At 39.9% G+C, this 6653-nt stretch overlaps 1 long non-coding RNA gene across 1 annotated transcript; it reads right to left on the bottom strand.

Moving 5' to 3' along the window:
- On the bottom strand, positions 1 to 4023 carry LOC124272528. Its single transcript, XR_006897347.1, has 3 exons — positions 3906 to 4023; positions 3337 to 3430; positions 1 to 370 (listed from the first exon to the last, which is right to left on the bottom strand). It is a non-coding gene; the product is annotated as an uncharacterized LOC124272528 (long non-coding RNA).
- Between the last annotated feature and the right edge of the window lie 2630 nt (positions 4024 to 6653).

The raw sequence follows: 6653 nt of genomic DNA, 5'->3' as shown, positions 1-6653 counted from the left end.
TTGGAGCACTGAAAACGACATTTTATTTTTCGACTGCAACACTGAAATCGACAGTTCTTTGCCTACTACTTTTGCTGAAACCGAAGACAATTATGCTTCGTCTTTTGTCAGTACCGAAAATGTCGATCAGCCGCTTGCTCAAGACAAATATGCTTCGTCTTTTGTCTGCCGTCCTCTCTGAAAACGTCGATCAGTTTGACGTCTGCACCTAGCTTTGAAACCGACAGTCAGACGTCTGCCGTCATCTCTGAAATCGTCAGTTTGACGTCTGTTGCTACCTCTGAAAACGACAGTCAGACGTCTCATGTCTGTCCTGAAAACGTCAGTTTGACGTCTGCTCCTAGCTCTGAAAACGACAGTCAGACGTCTTCTATAAAAGAAACGCACTTGTCTGGTGAAAATGACAACAGCAACTCTAAAGATATGTTCAGTGTGCACATTGTTTCCTGGAACATGTGGACTGGGCGGACTGTTCAGTTAGGTGTGACTGAAGCTGTAGAAAAGAAAACAGACGATAAGTTGCCGCGGGACAGTCCTTACCTCTACCTCGGCCACACTGGCAAACACTGCTTCTGTCATAACACTTGGAACAGTAAACCACTATACAGGAGACACGGTTCTCCTTGTTCAGGAAGCAGGAGTTAGAAGCTGTATGGGCTTCTATCAGTCGGGCATCACTGGGTCCGAGGACCTTTTAATCCCGGATGAACGTAACACACTCATTCACTTCCCTCTCAGGACATATCCTATGATAATGTAGTGAAGCCGTATGCGGTTGGCTGGATCTGAAAATTTGTACTTTGTATGCACAGTGATAACAAGTAGGCTACATGCAGTTGATATGTGTACATACTGTATAAAACTTAATTTATTGTATGTAGATAATGTATAAAGTTTAATGTATTATATGTACATAATGTATAAAACTTAATTTATTTTATGTAGATAATATATGTATAAAACCTAATGTATTTTATGTAGATAATGTAAAAACAGTTGTAAATTTATTTATTTTTTATTTGTAGATAAAGTATAAATTTAATGTATGTAGATAATGTATGAAACTAATGTATTATATGAAGATAATGTATAAAATTTCATGTGTTCTTTGTACATAATGTATAAAAATATTTTTCTTATGTAGATAATGCATAAAATGTAATGAATTTTATGTACATAATGTATGTAATTTAATGTGTATGACGTACGTATATATGTAACGCTGCACCGAATAATCGCAAACACTGTAATCCAACGTCATAAAGGTCGTTGAAAATGTGAAAAAGAGTGTACCTGTCACGAAACGACAACACATCATGTTAAAGTCTGTTCTAGTCGTATTGTTGAACGTAAGTGTTTGATGTAAATGATGTTAAACCTTACATGAACTGTTTACAAAAAAAATAAAACAATGAAATGTCAGAACGTACCCTTATATTTTTACATCTGGAAATGTTTATATCCCTGGAAAGTTATGCAGTTAAGCTCTGATAGACTTTGTTACTGGATGGTTACCGAACTTCTCCGAAATGGCGTATACTCCAGATCACGTATTTGCCGATATGAAGGATATAAACGCCTAGTCATGACAAATTAAGTATAGTTGTTGGAGTGAGTTTAATTGTACGACGCTTAAATTAGCAATATTCAAGCAATGTCATGGCGGAGGACACCAGAAATGGGCTTCACACATTGTACCCATGTGGGAAATAGAACTCGGGCCTTCGGTGTGACGAACCAACGCTTTCGATTTCGATTTCGATTTCACACATGGGTACCATGTGCACTGTGAAGACCATTTCCCCACTCTCTCTAGAGAGCTGTAATATTTGTGTGTGGATAATTTCAGCATCACCACATTAAGAGAACGCCTGTTGATGTATATTCCTCTCTCCTTTCTGGCAAGTACTGCAGATGTAAAAGCCGAACTTGACTTGGTGAATAGCGAATACACATATGCGTGCGATATTTCCCTTGGCTACTTAGCTAAACAACATGCGGCGGTATACCCAAAAAATAAGCGGGGTTAGTATAATTAAACTTAGAAATGAGCTCTTGATTTAAACACACAAGGTCTTAGAATATTAGAAATATTCAGTCGCGACACGATGTTGATAAATATTCAAGTGATTGAGACTGGATATGCAAGGTTGTGTTTGGCCAATATATGGAGATGGTTATACTGACCAGGTACGAGTTGGCCTCGGGAAAACGTTGGTCTCAATTCAACTTTCTAGATACTCAGCATTGTTCCTATGCACGTGAGTAGCGAATATTTAACACGTGGCATGTTACTTATAATGTTTAATCTGGCGGCTATCAAGTCTTTGGTGCAATGGGACTTGGATGGGAATTGGAAATTAATATGTTATCAATTTCTTCAAAACTGTGTTATGAATCTTTGGTTTGAAGTCAGATATTTTACACGTTATTTATTTTTTGGACAGGTCGACAGTTCCTGCAAGAAATTTTTTAGGGTATTTTACGTACGCTTCAGCCATTTCTGGACTTGACACTGATCCATACAGTAAAATGGGTTTCCCGCATTGTACCACTGCAGTGTATGCATGAGCATAATAGGTAAAACCCATGCGTGTAGTCATAGTGACAAAACTAAGCCTAAACGAAGGTCAGTTTGTCATGACCATTTTCATATACGACGAAAACAGCAGTTCTGGGTAAGAATTGGTAACCCATGCTTATCGTAAGGGACCGTTCATAATATTTTTCTCTCTCTCTCTCTATCTCTCTCTCTCTCTCTCTCTCTCTCTCTCTATCTCTCTCTCTCTATCTGTGTATGTGTGATGATTGTTATGGAGCAGCATGTACAATGTGAATGACCCCCTTAAAATTATATATACAAAATAAGTGAGCCCCCATGTCATGTACAAAATTAATGACCTTCGGCCCAAGGTTTCGGCCATCATGTCGACTTTCTCTATCAGAAAGACTGATGTCTGTTGGTGCTGGAAAAGACAATGGTATCTAAAAGCTTATTTCATTTAAACTGCTTAAAAAAATTAGGGTCGGCACCAGAATTCAAGCGTCGGTCGGGTAATCGGAACCACAACATTTAACCACTACACCAAGGAGGCGGTCAGTTATCATGCACATTTCAGGTATGTTACGTATGTATTTGAGATCATGTACCGTTATTCGAGTCAATCAACAGTTCGCTGTCTTCAAAGGTTAACTCTGTAAATTAGTTAGATGATTGTACTTGAGATAAATTCTAACTTGCGCGAAGTTGTGTTTTCAAGATGTCATCCGGTTGGAAACATGCGTTGAAATAGTAATAAATACAGCAAACCTTCGGCACAGGTATTCGAAACGTACCTGTTAAAGTGAACGGGTTTCTAGTGTAGCCTGCGACCTCGTTGATCCCCATAAGTTTCTTTCATTTCATCGAAGGTCTCTCTAGGCGTGCGACCTTTCAAATATAAAAAACTGATCACTGCTCGGCACTCGACTGGCTCCACAGTCTCACCGTACCCAAGTCTAACACTTGTAAAAGAGGAAACAGTGTGAGTTCAATGCTGCAAATGATCACGTGACCTAAAGCTTCATGTAACACTACACAGGTAACTTGTCAGCCATTATTACCCTCAGTGGGTTGGGGGACATCTTTTATGAAAGTTCCAGTTAAACACCGTGTTATTCCACAAGTAAATTGCTTTTAATGACGGATCCTTGAAATTACATTGCGACAATCCTTCAAAACTAAGGCCGTGGGCGGCATTGTCATGTTTCAATTGTTTGCGTGGGTATCCCTTTATAATAAACATCACATTGTTCACAAGCCAAGATTGGCAAAAGAAAGCTACATGACTAGTACAGATAGTAGAGACATACATGAACAGTAAGTGCCTACGCTAAATTATTTTCGATACTGAATGAATTCTTACCTGCTTGTTGTTATTAATTCGACATGCACCGATATTGTTAAACTTTCGTCTGCCTTCAGCCGGAGTTGAATTAACGCGCATGGAAAACTCGTGCAACGGAAGTGGGCCCCGATTGGTTTGACCCTTAGACTGGACTGTCTGTCCTTCAGCGTTTGCGCTCCTCGTTGTACTTCGAACCGTTAGGAGGCGAAAGGCAGGATACCAGTCTAGTTTACCTCGAAGTCATGGTATCACATGACAATCCGGCGAACACCTGTGTGAAATTAACAACGCTTCAAACTTGTTTTGACATTTTCCCGTCAACAGTCGGTTCTCAAACGGGGTAGTTTAAAGCATGAGGAAAGCCGTTTCTTTTCACTCCAGTGTCACTCCAGACTTCAGCCATTTCTTTTTAAATCCCCCGCTGTGTGCAAAAACATAAATAGTGCTTAGAATGTGAGGATGCTTGTTCACACTTACCACAGATATACGCAGGTAATAGGTCTAAATAGGGGAGACCGGGGTCAATGTGTAACACGGGGGCAATTGTAACAAGGGCGATTACTCTAAAAGTTTTCGCTCAAGTATAAAAAGTGTAGGTGATTTGAGTTATTTCCCTTTATTTTTCTACGGTACACATCCAGGCGTTTTTCAGCTGCTCGCTCATGGCGAGATACAGTTGACGAAGAACCGTTTTTCACAGAGGAAAGTAAATTTTTCACAAAACGTAATAAAAGGTTCTTAATGCAGTAAATGTTGCTTAGTATGAAATTAATTAACAAGTGTAAAATTGAGGTATTACGACATATTTTGAAATAGAAATATTAGAGAAGCCCAAAGTTGTTAACGTGTGACGTGGCATGAAACAGGGCTACTACCATCGGGGGCAATTGTAACACTGTGTTACAATTGCCCCTATGTAATTTTCCCTTGTGTTATGATAATGAAGCAAATTATGATGAAGGTTTTATGTTAGTTCTTTACTAGTTTTATCATAGTAGAACATGTTCAGTGTTATGTTGATAGTATCAGCCCTCGGGTGACATATTTTGGTGTTAGTCTTTGTATTATATTTTGGGCATACCAATACAAGAATTTTAAACCAAAACATTTTAAATGTCGATGGTGATAAAGGTTTAATGTTAATCCATTTCCACCTCGATTGATCAAGATAACATCTTTCCACATTTTATTTTCATTTTATTTGGAAAATAAACAGATTGTTACATTTGAACCTTCTTTGTTACAATTGCCCCATCCGCCTGTTACAATTGCCCCGTGCTAGGGGTCAATTGTAACACTTGTAGTCATTGCATTTGATACGTAATAACTTTGTAAGGACATGATAGTGAACTTTAAATGATACTGAGGTTTAAAGCCAAGATGTCAATGTACTAGTTAGTACCGAATAACTTTGTGAGCGGTCGTCTGGGATCGAACTACAAGAAGTTAAGTAAAAAGTGTTACTATTGACCCCGGTCTCCCGTATGTTATATTTGGGATTACACTTTTTCAGGAGAGTACAGATTTTAGTACTTTTGATGGTTCTATTTGAAATTCAAACCCTCACTCCAGAGTCACGCACCTAATCGCCAACACACAAGGTCAGCGATCTAGCCATTCAAGCATGGCAGTTTCCGGTCTGAACATTGCTAAACTGACTTCATTATTTCTTTGCGTTTCTGGAGAAAAACAAGTAAATGGGTGTGCACTCTATGCGTAAATCACACGTATTATCACAAAATGTGCCCGGATGTCTTTTATACCTCCATCAACGCAAACACATATTGAAGTCCTTCCTGTAAATATAAGAGCATACTCCAGTAATGACATTGTTCCACAACAGAAACCCCACCCATTGCATCATATGCTGTTGATCACCGGATTGTCCTGTCCAGACTCGATTATTTACACACCGCCGCCATATAGCTGGAATATTGCTGAGTGCGGTGTAAAACACCAACAAACAAAATCATTTTCAGAGGGCTGAAACTGTGATAATCTGGACTTGCCACATAGTTTAGACTTGCACGGGCTGTTTCTGGGTCTGTACGACGGACTTACTCCTTTGGATGCAAGTATGACCAAAAATACAATAGAGTAAACACACCATTGCAGAACAACGCGAGCAATCCTGGTTGCAAGAGCCTCCATTTGATCTTTTATTATTCTCATCGTTGGACATTTTGCAATGGAAAGTCCATTTAGTCCAGTGTATGAAATAAGCCCCAAAACCCAGCCAGACATCAGGGCTGGTAACTTCAAAAGGTTACCAGCCCAAAATGGATTTAAACAGACCAGACAATCCAAAGAAAATTACTCAGATGTATGGAACATGTTTTCGAAAAAATATTACCAGACCAGCAGGCTGGCTGGTTGTAAATATAGACCGTCGTCAGACATCTAGCCCGTCTCGGGCGGTCGGACGGGCCTTATTTCATACACTGATTTAAGGTGAGGTGAGGTGAAATTGGGTTTAACGTCGTGCTGGAGAATATTTCGCTCATATGACGACGTGCATGCGTGTGTATGTGTATGTGCGGCTGCTTGTACTAGCCCAGACTGAAGCTGGTTTTATAGTGCTAGCCCACTGAGATACCATGCCGCAGTGAAGCAGGAATACCCCACTCAGACACATAATACTGACTCCGAGCCGATCAATCCATTAATGCCGAGCGCCAGGCAGGGACCAGCAAGTACCATATTTTACGTCTTTTGGTATGACGCGGTCGGGGATCGAACCCGCGACCTTCCGCTCTCCGGGCGGAC

This window comes from Haliotis rubra, unplaced genomic scaffold, assembly GCF_003918875.1.
Source record: "Haliotis rubra isolate DU_JTF1 unplaced genomic scaffold, ASM391887v1 Scf170, whole genome shotgun sequence".
NCBI lineage: Eukaryota > Metazoa > Mollusca > Gastropoda > Lepetellida > Haliotidae > Haliotis > Haliotis rubra.
This window is presented reverse-complemented; position numbering and strand designations above follow the sequence as displayed.